Raw genomic sequence first — 7368 nt, 5'->3', positions numbered from 1 at the left:
GTTTTACAATTATCAGATATTTATGTCAATTTTGAATGGATACCATCCCATTGTGGTATTCACGGGAACGATGTGGCAGACCTTTTAGCAAAAAAAGGAACATCAAAAGTACAAGTTGAATTAAACATTCCATATATCAAAGAGGAATGGAAAACCCACATGTCTTTGATTTATAAAGAAATATGGCAGGCTCAATGGGTATCCTCATCTAAAGGAAGACATTTATTTAGCATCCAACCCAACGTGGCAGATACAAATAGTTATCAAGGTCTCATTCGATTTGAAGAGACTATGATACACCGTTTAAGACTCGGAAAATGTAAATTGAATTATTATCTGTATAAATTTAATCAACATGAAAATGGTCTATGTTCCCATTGTCAGGTTCCTGAGACAATAGAACATTTTTTACTACAATGTAAGAAATATGAAAGAGAAAGAAGAATTATGCAAAGAAGCCTGAAATTAAACAAGCCAATATCAGATCTGGCAACATTATTGGGAAGAAATGCAGATTATAAAGTCATCCTGAATTACGTGAAAAAAACAAAGAGATTCGAATAAGAATATTCCACTGATCTCTCTCCATCTCTTTCTCTCTCTCTCTCTCATCCTTTTGTTCTGATGATTAGTGATAATTCTTAGACTACTAAAATTGAGCTTCGACCTAGCTTCTTATATAAGTTTGCATACTATGAAGTACAAAAACGCACATTTAATGGTGGTGGTAACTAATCATAATTATATTGCACCTCGCTATATGACAGGTCAGACTAGTCTAACGCCGAGGACATTGATGCGGGAATTAAGCAACTAACTCGGAAACGACCTGGCGCAGATAATCTACCAGATTGAAGAGCGCCAACTTAACTCCAACACCAACCAACCTAATAAATTGATCCAGTAAGACCAGTACGAGGACCAGTTCGAGGACCAGTCAGACCAGTAAAAACATACCAGTAAAGACCAGCTGAAATTGGAAACCAGTATGAAGACCAATGAGACCAGTAACAGCCACCAGAAACAAGACCAGTATAAAATTGCAGTAGTTCAAGACCAGTTAATTTTTAACTGGACCAGTATGACCAGTTAGACCAGTAAACCGATGTTCCAATTTCCAGAGTTACCAGTTAAAATTATACTGGTCTAACTGGTCCAGTGGAACTGGTTTTTCCTTCTGGGCATGCATCCAAAGTCAGGAATATGTATTGGGATAATTGGTTTGGAGGACATTTTTATGTCCGTCGTCACATCGGCGGGTGATGGAATCAAGAATTTCCGTTGGGATAATAATAAAGGGCACATTGTAAGGCAAATACTCATGAAAGAACCATGGAGATTGGTTAATAAGGAAATAGGACACTTTTATCATCAAATCAGAGGAGATTTTCTTTGTGATAGTGATCGATGTCCGAAGAGCAAACCTACACTCGACGTGCATTCAACAATATAGGGCTGGTCGGAGCTTTTGTGTACGTCGGTGTGTTGTTCGAGTCACAGCGGCCCGGCACAGCGGTTTTCCAGCTCTTTCCATTGCAGTGCTGAACATTTTATTAGGAATCCCGGGGGGGCCACTTCCATTGACGAGTGGATACCATGCGCGACCACGGGGTCTTGAAAAGCACCCTAAACACGTATTTTCCAAAATCTGAAAATGCACCCCTTAACAAGTATTGGCGTGCGAAACCCTACCCTTAACAAGTATTGGAAACAAATACTATTGGCAAGTATTCCCAGAATTGAGCCCCTAAACAAGTAAAGCGATGTATTTTCCATATTCTGAAAATGCACCCCTTAACAAGTATTAGAAACAAAGCGATACTCTTGGCAAGTATTTCCTGAAATGAACCCCTAAACAAAAGTACAGCGATATTTTATTGTTATGTCACGGGTCCGTTGGTCGTCGGTTTTACCTTTACACACCATTATTTTGGTTTAGTACGGCCCCACCTATCACACCTCTCGCAAATCGGACTCTGAACACGTAGTGTTGGGGCAAAAAGGACATCCTTTATAAAACATTTTGATTTTGTTTTATCATCCCCGCATATTTGACCCTAAACACGTATATTTTTCTGAGCGAAATAGATACCCTTTTTTCAATATTTTTGTGTTTTTGACACCCTTATCACGTTACGTACGTAACGTGCCCTATCTTGAAAAAGACATCCTTTTTACGTGTTTTTTTGGTCGCGCATGGTATCCACTCGTCAATGTAAGTGGCCCCCCCGGGTTAGGAATATATAAATGTATATACATTTTCAGTCCGAACTATACATAAATTATGAATATATCAGATACCATTATTTTTGCCAACAAAAATCAATTTTATTCTCTGAAAGTTGGATAATACTGTATGTCTCTGAATAATTGTGACGGGTCCATTATGTATACGAGGGGTGCTATAGGATAGCTTAATTACCACTGCATGGGTAAGTCTGAAAACTAAGTTTTGCTTATTCCTTTCACTTTGTAATGATGTTTTATAAATGTTCAAAATGATAATTCATGAAATTGACACAAACTATTGCGAATCGACGCTGAAACATTATTTGTGTATACATTTTATCCCTCTATAATGCTATTTCCCCCATAAAGCCACAATGGAACATTCTGCACCACGTCATACGATGATCGCGAGGTACGCAAACGTCATCTGCTATGTTTTTATATGTCCGGTACACTGTATAAGTTTTCGATATGCATAGAGCCCATATAGCCCAGATATCTGGGCCCCAAAAGGTCTATCTGCATGGGCCCAGATGCAACATCTGGGACCCATAATTTTTATGGCATTTCTTTTATCAATTCATCTGGGCCTTGTCTGTGCCCCACATGTGGATTTTATGTGGGTTACATGTTGGCTGTGGGACTAGGGCCCAGATAGAGCCTAGATAAACCACCTGGGCCCCCAGAGGTCTATGGGCCCAGATATGCCCCATCTGGGGCCCATATTCTGCTTACACCGTGGTCCCCATCCAGGCCCCATATGGGCATGTGGGTTTAAATGCGGTTACATGTGGGCCGTGGAACATAGAGCCCAGTATAGATCCTAGCAAGATAAACCATCCGATGGGCCCCATGAAGACCTATCTGCAATATGGGTACCATATGGGATAGTTTTGCCCACATGGTACCCAGATATAGGCCCCAGATGGGTTCAAGTATATATAGGAACCCACATGGGCCCTATTTTGTTCCTATATGGGATCTATGTACCGCGTTTGCACCCGGGTTCCTAAATGTGTTCTGCATGGGTTAGAGGTCTTGTTTCCATCTAGGTCCCATATCTGGGCCCCATGGGCTCCACGTGGGTTCATTAAAAAGTGATCATAGTGTTATCAGGTCATTAATTTTGGGATCTCGTTACATTAAGCCATATCATCTTATCCTATGCTGAAATCCTACATCCTAATCCTGTTCCTTTCCTACACCTATCCAACGGGCCTAGTCATTGACCATATTGAGCGAGTTTTCAAAACTTGACAAAAATTATGGTTAACAATTTATTATTTAACCCTAAAACAGTCATGACTATGAATAACACAGTCATGATATATAAACTACATATTTTTCTGAAACATTTCGTGGTGGAATCATTGCATACACATAGAAATATTAATTATTATAGCTTTATTAGCTAATGTTTTTGTCATTTATTGTTGTAATGAATTAATATTCATGAGTTGAAGTCAAGGGATATGGAACCCATATGTGAACCACCTGGGTCCCGCATGCAGAAGGTTCATCTTGGAACCATATGGGACCCAGATGGCTTTTCTAATGCGAAATCAACTAGATCCCACATGGTATGAATGCATGTTGTCTCAGGGGCGGTGGATATTTGTGGGAGGGGGGGGGGTGGGCACTTAGTCAAAATTTGCAATTTTGTGCAAACAAGTATTTTCAACATCAGATAACGTTTCTGCATGAAGTAGCTGTGTGTTTCGCGATAATTTAGTTGAGGGAAACTTTTTTTGAAAATATTTCTGATTGATTAAATACTTATTTAGCTCCAGTTTCGAGAGCGAGTGTAGCGAGTGAGTGTTTTTTTTTAATTGAAAGATGTAACACTTACTTTATGGTCAATTTTGGCGCTTATTACTGTTAATATAAGGCATCCCCTAAAAGTTGTATGTTGAATAGATAGTGAACGGTGAAACTTTTTTTGTATCACTTTAAGAGAAGATAAACTATGCATAGGCGGGTGTAGTTTTTGCCAATGTGGGTGGGCAGGCAGGGAAAAAAACATTTTATCCACAGTTTCCCCGATCGGGCTTTTTTTCCCAGGGATAGTCCTTATAACTCCTAAACTAAAGACTTAAGTTGTAAGTACATCTTAGTTTTATTCTTACAAACATAATCATAAGGCCTACATCAATATTGCGAGCACAAAGCGTGAGATCAAATTTTTTGACATTTCATGTAGGCCTATAAAAATAGGAAAATTACAAATTCAGAGCATTTTTTATTATCACGACTCAAGGGACTTTGTGCGGACCTGAAAAGGCTCCTGTTAATGACTTCTTATATAGTGACCAATAATATTGCCCAGAACAACACACATTGGTCCCATGTGGGGCTGACTTGTGTTTTTCTGGGATGATTTTTATTCAGGGAGTTGCCCAGAACAAAACATAATTATGGGATCCACATGTGTTGTTCTGGGAAGATTTCCATCTGGAGATTGCCCAGAACAACACATATGGCCCATGTGGGCCCCACATGTGTTATTCTGGGAGGATTTCCATCTGGATCGAGCTTGCCCAGAACAGCATGGGGCCCACGTGAAGCCCATGTGTTTCTCAGTATTGCATTATAAGTTTATTTAAGGGTAGCAAATAAATGAACTTCTAAATCAGCAAACTCAGTCATCAAACCAAAGGGGAAATGAAGTGAAACTAGGAAACACAAAGACATTAAACTGAAGTCGAAGAAATCTGGTGTCGTGTCTTTATTAAAACCACTTCTCTTCTTATACCATAGGCCTTTCTCGCCCAAATCAAATTTGTAGCTACAGAAACACAACACTTATTTTAATTAACTTAAATCTAACCAATGAAATTAAAGAAAATAGGAGAGCCCAACTAAATTGTAGTAATCCAATTCATAATTATAAACCAATGAGGAATAAGATGAAGGTGATAAAAGATAATGGCATAAGAAACTAAGGAGTTAGGAATGGAATGAGTGGAACACCTGAATAGAGAAGGAATGAAGATGACAAAAGAGAATCAGAGGAAAAGAATGAAATAATCCAATGTGGAGAAGGATGAATAAAACTGAATATAATCAAACTCAAATAACCTAAGTTCAGACTGCAAGGGCAGTGCTGAAAAGAAATGCAAATGAACTCAAGTCTAGACGGAACAGAAATGTAAAACAGCTGAAGAAAACACAAGTTAAACAAAATAAACGGGGACATCCCGATAGACCGCGGGTCCGATAGACCGCGGGTCCGTTAGACCGCGGGTCCGATAGACCGCGGGTCCGATAGTCCGCGGGTCCGATAGACCGCGGGTCCGTTAGACCGCGGGTCCGATAGTCCGCGGGTCCGTTAGACCGCGGGTCCGATAGACCGCGGGTCCGATAGTCCGCGGGTCCGATAGACCGCGGGTCCGATAGTCCGCAGTGTGTGTAAAATTATGATCAGATATATCAAATGTCATCGAGAGGTCCAAAGGTCAAATGATACGAGGCCATGGGGTTCTATCAGGTGCGGATCCATGGGGGGCCGAGGGGGAACTGCCTCAGCCCCCCCCCCCCACCCCCAGCTCAAAAAAAAGGGGGGAAGAGGGGAAAAGGGAGAAAATAAAAAAAGAAAGAGGAAGATGGGAAAAGAAGAGAATAGAAAAGAGAGTACGAAGGAGAAAGGAAAAGAAGAAAAAAAGAGAAGAAAAAGGGGAAAGGAAAGACAAAGAAAATGGGAGAAGAAAAGGGGAAAGAAGAGAAAAAAAGAGAGGAGGGAAAAGGAAGAGAAGAAAAGAAAGGAGAATGGAAAAGGAGGAAAAAGAAGAAAAAAAAGAGGAAGGAAGAGAATAATATTTCAATAGAGGAAGATGGGAAGAAAGATAAGAAAAAAGAGAGAGAGGAAGAGGGGAAAAGAAGAGAAGAAAGCGAGAGAGAGGGGAAGGGGGAGGGAGAGAAGAAAAAAAGATTAAAAGAAAAAAGGGGGAAAGGAAAGAAAAAGAAAAAGGGAAAAGTAAAGGGAGAAAGAGAAAAAAAGAGGAAGAGGGGAAAAGAAAGAAAAGAAAAGAACGGAGTAAGGAAAAGGAGGAAAAGAAGAAGAAAAAAAGAGGAAGGAAGAGAATAATATTTAAAGAGAGAGGAAGATGGGCAAAGAGAAGAAAAAAAGAGAGAGTAAGGGGGGAGGAAGAGAAGAAAAACGAGAAAAGAGAGAGGAAAAGAGGGAAAGAAAAGACAGAAAAAAGATAAGAAAAGGGGGAAAGAAAAGATGGGGGAAAAAGAGAAGAAAAGGGGGAAAGGAAGACAAGAAATGAGAGAAGAAAAGGGGAAAATAAAGAGAAGAAAAAGAGAGAGAGAGGAGGAAAAGAAGAGAAGAAGAAAAGGGGAGAGGAAGAGGGGGGAAGAAAGAGAGAAAGAAAGAGAAAGGAAGGAAGGGGAATGAGGATAAGAGAAAGAAAAAAAGAAAGAAAAGGAGATGGGAAACGGAAGAGGGAGATGTTGACCTGGACGTCGATTTGATGGCGCCAAAATGACGTTCGAACTATGGGGCGCCGAACTGATGTTTGAACTGGAGGGGGGCGCCAAATTGATATTCGAACTAGGGGAGCGCTAATTTGAATTTTGACCATATGGCGACAAATACATGTTTCAGAGAGGGGGAGGGAGGGCAAAGTTATATTTCACATGGGGGCGCCAAGTTTATGTTCAACCGAGGGCGACAAATTGACCTTGAACTTAGGGGGCTTAATGCAAATTCATTTTCGACCGGGGGTGCAACATTACTCGTATTGCCTATTTATAGTGAAATATATGTCCTGCCCAAAAAACTTAAATTAATGCGGCTGAATTAAAATATCCCGTTTTTACGATAACAGACAAAACCAATGTTTTCGAGTTTTAAGTCTGTTTAGCGAGATAGATACCCTGTTCAGGGTCACAAAAAGGGTTATTATCAAATTCAGCTCGCGCTACGCGCTCGCAATATTTGATTAATGAGGTATGCATCCTCTGCATCAATCCCACATGTAAGTGTTAATGTTTTTCAAGTCAACATACATTGGCCGATCCAGGGGGCAAAGATTCCCCCCCCCCCCCCATGGTGGCGCAAAAAAAGGGTAAGAAACAGAAAAAAAGAGAAAAAGGACAGGCAATTAGAATAGGAATTATACCTTAGTCTTTCTT

Source organism: Lytechinus pictus, chromosome 3 (assembly GCF_037042905.1).
Source record: "Lytechinus pictus isolate F3 Inbred chromosome 3, Lp3.0, whole genome shotgun sequence".
NCBI classification, from domain to species: domain Eukaryota; kingdom Metazoa; phylum Echinodermata; class Echinoidea; order Temnopleuroida; family Toxopneustidae; genus Lytechinus; species Lytechinus pictus.
Note: the sequence above shows the minus strand (reverse complement) of the source record.